General features: G+C 40.6%; 1 long non-coding RNA gene across 1 annotated transcript; it reads right to left on the bottom strand.

Moving 5' to 3' along the window:
• Nucleotides 1-4525: 4525 nt before the first annotated feature.
• Nucleotides 4526-13042, bottom strand: LOC143843317 (uncharacterized). Its single transcript, XR_013233537.1, has 3 exons — nucleotides 12918-13042; nucleotides 7351-7633; nucleotides 4526-4911 (listed from the first exon to the last, which is right to left on the bottom strand). It is a non-coding gene; the product is annotated as an uncharacterized LOC143843317 (long non-coding RNA).
• Nucleotides 13043-13942: the final 900 nt, after the last annotated feature.

The following is a 13942-nucleotide window of genomic DNA, read 5'->3' as shown; positions in this document are numbered from 1 at the left end:
AGGGGGAAAAACAAGAGAAAATCACTGCTGAGAGAAATTAGGGCTTCTGGAACACAGTCACTTTAAGGAAAGTATCGCAACGGGTAACCAAGAAGACTTTGAATTGACACCCTGGCCAATCAGGGAAGACTTCTTTGCTACAGTGTTAGAGGCATGAGGCACTAGGCAGAGTTATTTCGCAAAGAGCTGAGATCTGCACATTTACTCATGGTGGTTTTTGAAATACCGAGGCTTATATCCACTCCAGGATATCATGGGGAACAGTAGGGTCACCATAAATTAATCATGCTTGTTGTAGAGGGAAAATTTAAAGCACCCAAAATCAAAATGCAAATTGAATTCAGTGTAGATGAGAGAGATTCATTTGAACTGGGACTGGAGGCCACCTGGAGGCCAGCATCCCGAAACTTCAGTGGAGTACAATGCTACAGAGTCACCCCTCCAAACCAGCCATTTTTGCCTGGGGATGAGCAGCAATTGTAGGAGATCCCCAGGCCCCACCTGGTGGTTGGCATGTATTAAAACACAATAATCACTAACCCATCTAAAACAACAATTGGTTTCCCTTGCTTCTTGGCTCCTCAACATTATTTACCACATTACTCTCCCATATTGCTTGGCCTGTCCAGGATGCTACAAGGGAGAGCATTTCAAAGGTGGGGGAGTCTTAGATGTTTCTGGCAACCCGGCCTGGTTCCAGCATTCTGAAACAGCTGGAGCTTCTGGAGCAATGTTAAGGGAAGTCCTGTAGTAGAAATCTAGTCTAGAGGTGATGGTTGCATGGATCACCCTGGCTAGGTACAGTGCAGTGCAGATAGGTAGGGCACAAGCTGTCATGCCTGACACAGGTAGAAAAATGCTAGATGAGTGATGTTCATGATCTGGGCCTCCATTGAAAGGGAGGCATTCAGAATCATGCCAAAGCTCCTGAAAGAAAGTACAGGCATTCAATGGGCCTCACTGAGAGCTGGGAGATGTGCTAACTGCCTCTCTGCATACCAATCCAGCCAGAGGACCTTTGTCTTGGATGGATTCAACCTCAGCTAACTCTGTCCCAATAATTCACACTGCATGTATCAAGAGTGTCTTTAATACATGGCAGCTTTCCTTTCTTCTTCTTTATGTTCTTTATAATTTGCTGGCAAAGGCACTAAGGATGGGTTGACTCTCATTAAGCTGCAGTGCAAAAATGTTACTTCATATTTGCTATAACTGCCAGCAGCTCCATATCAGAAGGAATAAAACTGCAAGCCAATCCTTATTTTTGATGTTAAAAGCTAAATCCTTCACATTTATAAAAACTAGATTAACATTGTAAAGAGTGGTTACATTTTACAACTGATTTTATTTCATATCAATGGTTCCTTTTGATGTAATTAGAATTAGTACCAAACCTTTCAATTATACTTCTGTTTTTTTGTTGTTTCTAAAAAATAATACTTTAAAAATACTTGACCAATATTTGTCTGGGCAAAGGCCAGCTTGACAATTAGCAGCAGTTCCACAGCAGGCCTAATGAAAGTTCTCCTCAGAGCTTCATATCAAGGGTAGGAGCTGACTTGAGGACATTGGGGACAAACACAGAATGCAAATTAATTTAACTTACTTATCTAGGTGTTTACTATAATTATATTTTGATGGATTGGCACAAACTGAAATTTCTTTTCTCTGCCTAAAAGGACAAAATGGGAGAAATCAGATAATTTTTGTTAGTTAAAGATTGTGAAGACCTGTAATCCATCACTCCTTTCTAATGCACTATTTAGACAGCTCATGCTGCCTTCCATTAACATTAAGTATGAAAATCTATGTTTAAGTAATATTAGGGTTGTGACACAAATTAACAAGTGCCAGGCAGTTGGGAGTTAAAGCCGAGAAGCTGTCTTTCTGGTCAAAATAAAACAAATTGAGGTGAGGACATTATCAGTCATGTTCTGAATGGGTTACATTTTGTTGTACACTGTTGCCACCTTCAGATTCCTTCCCCCCTCCCCAAACTCTTCATTATTAGAAAGTGACAGAAGTATAGTAAACAGAGCTGAGCAAGTGAAGATATTTTATTCTTCGCTGCTTTCAGAAAAAGAGACAGCATGCTTCTTCTGGAAATGATTTTAGAAGGCCTAGAGCCTGTAAATGTCCTGCCAGATTAAAAGCCTCCTGTTTTCCTTCAACAAGCTATAATATTTACATGTTCCTTCATGATCAGTTTTGTATTAATTGATTCTAACAGATTAATTAGAATTAATCAACCTATACCACCACTCTTCAAATAGAGCAATCTGTGATTTCTGTCTCAGAAGCTGTTCAATGTTAATACTGAAGATTAAGGGTCAAAATAATGTACCCATTTGTGTTTGTTAATAAAAATTGAATATTTAATAACCTATTTTAATATTCAGGGACTCGTGACATATTTTGATGCAGGAATCACATTTTCTCATATTAAAATTAATCTTAGTCTAATACTTATACAGAACATGTGCTGTTCCAATGAAATTCTGTTCTTGAGCCATAAGAGTGAAGTCTACATTTGGGCTAAATGAGAAACACAAAGACACATTCAGATGGGTCGCCATGTTGGTCTGAATTAGTAGAACAAAATTTGAGTCCAATGGTAATTTTAAGACCAATAAAGATTTATTCAAGGTGTGAGCTTTTGTTTGCATACACACAAGAGCTCACACCTTGAATAAATCTTTGTTGGTCTTACAGTTGCCATTGGATTCAAATTTTGTTAAGAGACACAAAGAGAGCCAAAAAGGGTTGCTGGCACAATCATTCGTCTTTCTTAAAGGTTAGTATCAGTATCAAGAAGATAAAGTATTCCCTTGTGTAGAGTTGGCCAGTACTGGGTTGGAAAAGACCTGGAGATTTTCATTGTGGAGCCTGGAGAAGGGGATTGGGGTGGGAGGGACCTCAGCAGTTTATAGTGCCACAGAGTCTACCCTTCAAGGCAACCATTTTCTCCAGGGGAACTGATCTTGGTCATCTGGAGATCAACTGTAATAGGAGATCTCCAGGTGCTGCCTTTAGGTTGGCAGCCTTACTCTGGTCCCTTGTTAATTAGTAATCTGTCCCTGATATACTTGGGGGGAAATGAGAATGCATAAGAGTCAGAGGGACAATCTAAAAGTTTTCTGTATCTGTAGGTTTCCAAACAAAACCTGAAACTAAGACATGATTTATATCTTGCGAACTGAAAACTCCCACTCATCAGATTGTCAGATCATGCCAATGACATTATCAGGTCCTGAATACCTCCAGTAATAATTGTGGGAATTTTATTTTTAGGAAGGTATGTAGATAATATTGGTTGTCATTAATTTATCATTTGAAAAAAATGAGAAAATACCCAATCAAGGAATAATCTTTGAAAAATCCCTTAATTTAATCATGCCCTCTTGATAACTGGTGGTAGAAAACATATATTGCTATTTTTATTTTGGGGAGGATTTGCAGCTACCACTATGAGCTGAACGCAAGTTTCTGCTAACACTGTAAGTTTGCAGGAGCTATTTTTAACACTTCTTCCACCAGAAGCCTGTGTTGAGAGTTGTGGGATTCTTCCCCCCACCAAAAAATGCCCAGTGTCTCCTTCTAAGAATTATAATCCTTGAGAATTTGCTTTAAAAATATGTGAATTCAAAATGATTAAAATCAAGAGATTACCACCTTCTCTTCATTTTGTGCAATAAGAACTCTGGGTGAGTGGTGTCTTTTTTATGACCAGAAATCAATGCTAAAGTAGGCTGCAGCCGCTGGGCCTTTGTGTTTCTTAAAGCATAGCTTTGAATGTTCACTGCCTATGTCATTACTATGTAATGGCTTGCTTTGATTTCCCATGTATTCCTCTCAGGATTTTGTATTTTATGAACTTGAATGACCACGGATGCCTTTGTTAAGACTATTATACAATATTGTATTTTGATGTCCACTCTGGCCTGTGGATTACTCACTAATAAATGAACTACACAGAACTCTTTGTGGCTCAGTGCTTTCAAGGCAAAAAAAAATGTTTTGTGACCTTGAAGGTGGAATAATCTCTTTTTCTCTTGATGTCATCTTTTTTTTTCAAACATTAAAACAGGCTGGACTTAGTAGACTGCAGAAACCAATCACTTTGGCTGTTAAAGAGCATGCCCTTCCTGGAGACAGCATGGGTATAACTGATCTCTCGTTTGCACGCCTTACCTCATTTCCTTGTGAAATAGATGCTCTTTTCTCTACTGTCCCCTTATCACAAAGACATCAGTAGCAATGACGAAAACAGCAACTCATGGCTGAAGATTCTTTTGCCGAGAGCTGGCTGATAACTGGCTGGATCAGACAAAGGCTGCCTATTGTGAGAATTGCACTGTACATTTTTCACTCCAAACCTAATTGTGGTCTATTAAAGAAGCCCCCCCCCCCCCCGATATTAAACAACATGCACCAACATAGCAAAGACAAATATTCTGTGGCTGTCTCCATCTCAGTTGCAATAATAGATAGATATTTCATTTGAGGCTGAAAATAGCTTTATCGTTCAAGGCAGTGAATAAAATTTCTTGAGGCTTGCAATCATTGAAAATACTGGAGGTCACTGAATAGCATTGTCCCAAATGGGAGTATTTTTGAGAAAATCAAGTCCATCTGCATCACAATGCAGTGTCTCTTGGCAATGAAGCGCAATACAGGCAGCAGTAGGGATAGGCCTCAAATCAATTTTGTGGCTGCATTATTCAAAACACATCATTACTGATGATTGCACTGATGGAAGTTGCCACAGGATTACAGTAAATCATTTTGGGCTCTTAACAACGTAACATAAACTAACAGAAAGGTCTAATAGAATTTAGTTTTCAGAATTTAGTTTGTAGGTTCTCATGGTGTGGCTGTGGATGTAGTCAACGTGCAAGAGGAAAACTGCAGCTGTAATTATTTAACAGAAAATGGAATTAAAACAAATGTAACATTTAAAATATACATTAATAACACAGATACTTATGGAAGCCCCTGATATGAAGTCATACATAAAGTTTGCTTAGCAATAATCATTTTTATACCCCCATAAAACTAATATAAATGATACATAAAATTAGAATCATGAATTTTTGACATACATTTCAACGCTCTACTACACAGAATCCTGTACTCAGGATCTTACTGGCTATCTAGTCCAACTCTCTCTTCAAAGCTAGAGCTGATGGCTATTCAACCAACTTCTGCTTGAAGACCTACAAGTGAAGAAGAGGCTTTCCTGGATAATTAGTTCCATTGTCAAATTACTATTACCATGAGGAACCTTTTTCTAATGTTCAATTGAAATCTCTTGAAGATTAAGATCATTAGATCATTAGATCTAGTGTATGCTCTGGAGAAGTAGCTGATCTTTTGTATCTTTTATGCAACTTGTCCTTCACTAGAAACCATGTCTCTGTTCAGGTCTTGTCTTTTCCACTTAATTCCTCGTAGGCTTTGTTTTCTTGTTCCCTGACAGTTTTCACTGCCTCCCTTAGAATCAATTGTCTGCATGGTAGAATTCTCTGCACTATTCCCATGGATAATCCATACAAAATGTAAAGCCAATCACACTCTACAGGAACATAAACACATGCAATTCGATCAGCCAGTTTCACTAGGGGGAATACTCCCTGCCAAAATATGGTTGCAAGGAATATTTTAAGGAGGAAACAAAATTTATTCTCTGTATCTCTCTGTGTGTCTTTCTGAGCAGATCTCTGGAGGTCATCAAAGATGAAGAGAGGCACCCAAACTAGCCAGTGATGATTATATGGTCCCAGAGAGCTAAGAAAGGTTAACCCCTGGGTTCTGCACATTGGTACTTGAAGCCTTTCAAAATATGGTAGGGGCAGCATCTCTTCGGATTAGTTTGAAGAAGGCAAGGACCTGTGGCCATGTTGAGCTTGGAGTCAAGGTGGATTGCCCAAGTGATAGCCCACCAAAAGTGACCACATCTTAGGGAGTAAATTGAATAATCTGTTCAGTATAGATTGTAATTATTAAAACCTAATTTAACGCAAGCATTTTTTCTAGTGTCTTCAATTTATGGCATAATGAGAAATCCAAAATATTAGGTGGAGGGAAATAACCTGTACCTGAAATATAATTAATTTTGTAACCTTAAACATGCCAGTAAAGGGATTTCTGATCACTCTAAAGTACAGTCCTAAACTTTTCACAAGAGTAGCTTGGCAAAAGACCAAGTAATAACATAATTTCAACAGGAGCTGTTAGAAATATTACAAATGTGTTAATCCTAACACTACAACTGAACTCAAGAACAGTGGGAAATGGTTGCCTTTTGCCATAAAAAGCTTTCAAAGTGACTGGTGTTAAGACTTTTGAAGAAATATGGGTGGGACAGTAAATTAAAGCTTGAAATTAAAGGAAAGTCAACTGACAATAAAAATTTGCTATGCCCTACTTGATCAGAAGAAGCAATGTGACAGAATCTTAACTGAAATCAAGAGAGGAAGCTGTCTCAGCTCCAGTTGTCAGGAACCAAAGAAGTTTTCACTGAATCATAGATATATGCATTTCCAAGTAATCTCTGAGACTTTCATATTCAGTTAAATGTTCACAATTTGTTGTCGAGAAGCATGAATTAGGACCAGCACATCACTGCGTGCATATTAAGAAGATTTTCTGATTGTACTCATGTCCTTGCCCTACAAATTTCACATATGCAATTGACATGTAAATTATCTTAACAGTATTCAAGCTTTGATTTCTGTCAGTAAAAGACAAGGAAAGAAAAAAAGGACCTTTCCTGGGCTGTTTTGACCATTGAAGGAGGGCTCACTGGGGCCAGGCTTGGCAGCAACCACTTGACTACTTGCTATTGTGCAGCTTCTATGACTCACCCAGCTGCTCACAGCTTTTCAACAGTAATCACTCCATGAAAGCCATTGTGGCTTAATGGTTAGAGCAGATTTTCTCATGCAGGGTTCTGTGAAACCCTGAGGTTTCTTAATGGCCCTGGAAGGGTTTCCTGAATGGATTGGAGTTAATTTTTATATACTTTTAAAATTTGAGTGATATGACCATATATGGTTATGTTGACCTACCCCCCCCCCCAAATAGCTTGTGGTGGCCTGGAGGGAGTGGGAAGGGGAGGGCCCTGGCTGGGTGTGTGTACACAGCTATGCTTCCCAAATATATTCTGCATGGTTGCACCACTTCTGGGGGTTCTCAAATCCTGAAGAATGTTTCGGGGGTTTCTCAACAGTGAAAAAGTTAAGACGGGCTGTGTTAGAGTTAGAGGCTAGGATCTGGGAGACCAAGGCTTTAATCCCCACTCTACTGTGGAAGATCTTAGACCAGTCATATATTCAAAGCTTAACCTACCTGAGAGGGATGTTATGAGGACAGGATAGCCAGGTCCCTCTTGGGATATGGGGGGATGACTGCCAGATCCCTGGCCATTTGAGAATGGAACCTGGAGAAGACAGTGGGGTATCATGCCATAGAGATGACCCATCAAAGCATCCATTTTGTCCTTGGGATCTGATCACTGGAATCTGGAGAGAAGCCATGGTTCTGGGGGATCCCCGGGTCCCACTTGGAGGCAGGTGTTCTTATATCAGGATAAAATGGAGGAGAGGAGAATGATGTAAAGTGTTTTGGGTTCCTGTTATAGAGAACGGTGGGATATAAATTAAGTAAATAAAATAATAAGTATACCTGAATATGGGGGGCAGTTAAAATAGGTTTATTCATGGTTTGGAAGGAGAAAAGGAAGCAGGAAAAAGGGAGGAATCATAGGGCTATAGGAGAGGAGAAAGATGAAATCATATGGGGAATGCAGGGGAAACTGAGGTGCACCCCACAGCCAGCAATGCTGCGAGGCATACTGAGAGACATGCAGCAAGAGGGAGAGAAAGAGACACACAGAGAGATCTGCACCTCCTGGTGTCCCCTGGATCCTAGTGCCCATTGTATTCCTGGTTGCAATGGGCTTTCTTGCTAGTAAATAAATAATAGCTTTTGTATTTTTGTTGCCAGACAACTGGATCCCAAGCCTGGCTGTTCAAACTGTGTAACTTAAAAAAATTATGTAAAATATATGGTGGTAGAAGAGAGTTTATGGAGACTATGAACTGCCAAAAAGATAAATCAGCAGGTTCCAGAGTAAATCGAGGGCCTTTCCGCGCAGGTTAAATGTAGCAGGAGTGTGGCAAATTGTAATCGCTACTAAAATGCGGTTATGCACAACTTTGTACACAATCTGCCACACTCCTGTAACCGATCAGCAAAAAGCACTTTGTTGTAGCGCTTCCAGGGAAATCCCCAAAAGTGGATTCACCCCCTGGAAAGCGCTGCACTCTTGCAACCAATCTGCAACACTAGCGGGAAAGTTCTGTGTGTTACCATTGTTGCGGTTTCAGCAAAGTCCCTCCCCCTGGCTCTCTCCTCTGATCTTCCGGCGAAGCGATCACCATTTTTTTTTCTCGGAGCGAGCGGAGAGCAACGAACCGGCGAGCCTTCATTCACTTAGCGAGGCTTCTCCGGCTGCAGTCCCTCCACAGAGCTGCTTTAACATCTATGCCCCCCCGGGACCTGAGGATTGGGATTAAAGAGACGGGTACCATCAGTATCCCCTCTCCACCCGCTAGTGGGGGAATGGGTAGTCGATTAGCCGCTCTTGCCAGGCAGCTTTTAATTGTAGATGTGTCAATGGGATTTTAATGTATTTTATGGGGTTTTATACTGTTGTAACCCGCCACAAGCCACAAGGGAGTGGCGGGTAATAAATCCAATAATAATAATAATAATAAAAAAAGCTCGCCTCTAGACACCAAGCACAACACAGCCCCGTTTGCAAGTTCCCTTTATTTTCGCCCGAAAATTGCGCCCATGCACAGGGAGGGGGGGATTTTTTTTTTCACTCGGGCGAGCATGGCAATGATGAATCGCCAGCTCATACACCAGCTAGATGGTTCTCTCAGTTGCAACGAATCAACGCAGATTCGTTGCAATGTGTGTGTGTTTTTTTAAACCTGTCTTAAAGGGAAAGGGGCTTTTCCAGAGCATGATAACGGCTGCCCATTGACTATTCATTTGAGTGATGGCCAGGGGCGGGACAAAGCACAGGAAAAATCGCTTCCTGGCTAGCAATTTTTGGCGAGACCGGAAACCTGTGGGAAACGATTGCAACGCTACAGAATTCAACTACAAAGGCAGGTATACATAACACCAAATTCCACTATTTTAAATTTCGGAATTGCTTACTGTAAACAATTGGCCACATTGATTCTTGTGCAGAATGGGCCCAAGTCTCAACTCTCCCTAGAAGCTAAAATGACTAAGCAGAGCCTATCATTCTTTGGTCAAATTATGAAAGATAAGTCACTGGTAACGACAATCATGCTAGAAAAGGCTCTGAGATGGATTGGGATGGAAGTCATGACCCTCAGTTTACCAGACTTAAAATGGCTATTAACAAAAGGACATTTCAGGACATTTCCTGATTATATATTTGTGTCTTTGTTCACATGTTTTACTAATGGTTTTAAACATTTTAGCACATGTATTTTAATTTCAAGGCTTGCTTTTATGTTGTGTTTGTTTGCATAAAAGGCAGCATAGAATGTTTTAAGTAATCACAATAGCAATAGTAATAGTAAATTTCAGGAAAAAATGAAAGTGTAAATTAATCAAAAGAAAAATGTCCTGGGGACTGAGAATGCTCCAGGAGGAACAAAATATTTGTAGGTTCTTGGAAAGTGAGATTTCAGTGAGGGTACGTGGGACAAAATTTTCCGGTAATGTTTCCCTTTCTCCAGCTGCTCACTACAGATCATCTATCTCTCCCCCCCTTTTAAAAAGCAAACTTTGTGTCAAGAGCCCATCCTGAAGGCAGAAAAAGTTGCAAACCTGAAGAAGACCTTTCTGCATCCTCAGGCTGCTCCCTAGGTTTGTAGAAGGATGTTAGTTTGTACATTTTAAAAATTAAGGATTGAAAAAAGGAATCATGGCCTCATAAGATTTAGAAGGCGCCATACAGGCCATCTAGTCCAACCCCCTGCTCAATACAGGATCAGCCTAAAACATCTCTGACAAGTGTCCCTCCAGCTGCTACTGGATGACTGACAGTCATGGGGAGCTCACCACCTCTCTAGGCAGTCAATTCCACTGCTGAACAGCTCTTACTGGGGAAAAAAAAACCCCTCCTAATATCCAGTTGGTATCTTTCTACCCATAATTTAAACCCATTATTTCAAATTCTATCCTCTGCTGCCAACAGGGACAACTCCCTGCCCTCCTCCAAGTGGCAGCCATTCAAATATTTGAAGAGAATAAATATTTGAAGAGTGCAATCACATCCCTCCTCCACCTCCTCTTCTGAACATTCACAAATCCCTCAATATTTCCTCACAGGGCTTGGTCTCTAGTCTCTGATGTTTCTCATAATTCTCTTCTGCACCCATTCCATTTTGTCCACATCATGTTTTAAGTGAGGCCACCGAAGCATTCCCCCAATGTGATGTGTAGTAGGGCTATGACATCTTGTGTTTTGGATGTTATCCCTCTGAGGATACACCCCAATGGCCATTAGCCTTTTTGGCTCCTGCATCACACTGACTGCTCATATTTTGTTTTTACTTCACAATGTGCAAAATTGTCTTCACGCATACTGCTACTCAGAAGTGTACCCCTATCCAGTATGTGTGCTTTACATTTTTATTTCATAGAATTAGATCTCTGCACTTATCTTTATTGAAGTGCATCATGTTTGCATCCACCCACTTTTTAAGTTGGTTCAGATCTCATTGAATTCTATCTGCAGATGCTGCTTCTGTAATCTCATCAAATACTATGATAAACTGCCTTCACCCAATTAATATTTATCTACAAGTGCACTTATGTTTATATTTGCATCTTTACAGCGTGATTTAAAACATAACATAATGTGCAGGAACATCTATTAAAATAAGTTTAACGTTACAAGCTCTGTGATAGAGTAAGACATACAAGCAAAAATATCACCAGCCTTTGCTAGAAAGGAACAAGATGGCCACCTGGAAATGCTCTGGGAATCATTGGGCTAGGTTTTGTCAAACAGATACATATGCACAAAGGGGGGTGATTTTTTTTGCAGAATCCTCACTCCTGCTGCAATTCTCCAACTCCCCCCCCCCATGAAATCCTGAAAATGTCCCAGGAACAGCATTTCAATTGGTATAAGGGGAGAGACAGGAAGCAAGAAAACCATATTCCATAGGCAAAAATTTGACTGGCTGAAGTAAATTTCAAAGGGTTCAAAGCAAGTTTGTTGTATGCAAATCTGTTCAATAGGACCCAAGTACTTCTGTTTATATGCTTGCTTGTCTTAGCATCCATTTGGACACATTGGAATGGTTGATTCAGACACCACCGCGCACAACCCAACTAGCAAGTAATAGGGTAATCAAAATGGCTTCCTTTCATGCCATTCCCTTTTTTCAGTAGCTTAATGTTAAATCTTCAGAGAGTTTATCAAAAGTGAACATACGTGACTCATAGCTTTATCTGGATGAGAAACCGACATAAGGAAATTCAAAGACTAGCACTGGAAGAGAGCCAGTTTGGTGTAGTGGTTAGGAATGCGGACTTCTAATCTGGCGAGCCGGGTTTGATTCCCCACTCCCCCACAGACAACCAGCTGGGTGACCTTGGGCTCGCCACAGCACTGATAAAACTGTTCTGACCAAGCAGTAATATCAGGGCTCTCTCAGCCTCACCCACCCCACAGGGTGTCTGTTGTGGGGAGAGGAAAGGGAAGGCAACTGTAGGCCATTTTGAGACTCCTTTGGGTAGAGAAAAGCGGCATATAAGAACCAACTCTTCTTCTTTTGACATGACTTGCATTTTAAAAACAAGTATAATATCTACTCCCTCTGCTGGCTGAAATATGTACTGCTTACTGGCATGCTCCTTTCACTATTAGGATTTTTCAAAGGAGCTAGCTTCTTCTTAAAGGTCACATCAGATACACAAGTACAAGGGCAAATTCACACGTTAAGGAGAATGAAGCAGAAGAATATGCAGCAAACAGAAAATCTTACTTTAAACAAATTCCTTAAATTTTGAACTTCTATCAAATAGAAAGCCAGTATAACAAAATGAGAGGGAGGGTAGAACTGTATTCCTGTGCTAGTTTTCTATTCTCAATGGTGGGGGTAGGTTTCTTTGATGTGGAAACACATCTTCAGATGCACTTGATTAAATGGAAGTCCTCACAGATGGGCTGTCCGTGATCCCCCCCAAGCGCAGCAGAAGAGGCAGGAAGGCATCTGACACGGAGGTGGCCAATATTATTTAATAGAGTCACTAATATGAATCTTGATCAAAAGGCTGTGCTCTTTGCCAATTTTTGTACTTCCCTAAATGTAGGGAGTTTCTTTTGTTAAAGAGCACAGTCTTTCGATCAAGATTCACATTAGTGAACACATTAAATAGTAGTTTGATTTTCTGCAAGCCTCAATCAGGCAAGCCCTTTTAAAAATCCCCACCTGGAGGCTGACAACTGTTTGCCATCCAAAATATATGTTAACATGCAGCTGGACACATTTTATGTAAAAATGTAGGTCCACTTCTTGGTCACTTAAGCAGCTTAATTGTTTGGAAAAACAGATGTGAAAAGAGGTTTAAAAAAATCTGACAAGAGGAGGATTGATTCATGTGAACTCTGGTGCTGGAGAAGGCTTCCGCAGATTCCGTGGACAGCAAAAGTAACAAACAAGGAAATACTCGAACACATAAAGCCTGCTATATCATTGGAAGGCAAAATCACAAAACTCTGGCTCACTTAGGTTGGCCATATCATGAGATCCAATAATGAAGTAAATGATATTCTGAGCACTGCAATTCATAATATCAGCATTGCGCATTGAAAAGTTAACTTCCTTGAATTACATTAAAAGCTTACAGACCTGGTGTAAGGAGGTTGGCAACTTCCTTTGGGGCTTGAGAATGGCTGCAATGGGCAGTGTGGAGTCTGGAAGTCCTGTAAGAATTCCCTCCCTGCTGAGATGGGTTCTTTCAGGCTGATTGATGACACCTGTAAAGGAAAACTGCTGACAGTGAAGGGGAGGAAGATCAGCACCTACACCTGATGCCTGTTAGGAGGATGTTAGTAAAGGAAACCCTTTCCTTGTCTTTCTCAGCCTCCCAGACTGCAGTAGTTGCAAGGTTGTATCCACAGAGGCCAGGAATGCAGCCTGCCAGTGCCTCTGCTCCACTTTGGAGTTAGTAAGTTTTCTTTTTATTGCAACAATGGAGTGGTCTCTTTCCTGGGTGTTTACCTTCCCCCCCCCCACTGAATGTTATAGGTTTACTTCTGATGCCTTAGCATTCTCTGTCTTCTGAATCATCCCCCCCCCCCAAAGTATATTGTAAGCTGGTACATAAGCCTATTTTTTTTTATTAAAAGGTGCATCAGAGGTAAAAGGACTGCATAGTGTGTGTGTGAATCACTGTGCCTTTCCCTTATGCTGTGTTTGGTACACTAAATTATACTTATTTCTGGCATTCTATCTATATATATATTGTTAAACATTCATTGGGTGATATAACAATATCTGGCCTTGTTGACCCACCCTTCCCCTCCCAAAATGGCCAATGGTGGGCCTAGAGTGTGTGGGAAGGGGAGGGGACCCATTAGGGTCATGTGCATGGCTATGCTTCCCAGCCAGATTCTGCACAATTGCACCACTTCTGGGGATTTCTCAAAAAATGAACACTATTTCAGGGATTTCTCAATGGTCAAAAACACTGAGAAAGGCTGACCTATGTAAAACCAAACATGACAACAAAATTGTGAAAATCCTATACTTTTAAAGGAGAATAAGAAAGAGCATTGTGGGAACTGAGTATAGATATCTTTCAAAATATAAGTTAGCTAATGCGTAAGGGAATTACAGAGGTACAGTGTGGCAGCAGAGGGAAAGGAGACATG

The sequence above is a fragment of the Paroedura picta genome, chromosome 1 (genome assembly GCF_049243985.1).
Source record: "Paroedura picta isolate Pp20150507F chromosome 1, Ppicta_v3.0, whole genome shotgun sequence".
NCBI lineage: Eukaryota > Metazoa > Chordata > Lepidosauria > Squamata > Gekkonidae > Paroedura > Paroedura picta.
The sequence above is the reverse complement of the archived record's forward strand: the minus strand, read 5'-3'. Positions and strand labels throughout refer to the sequence as shown.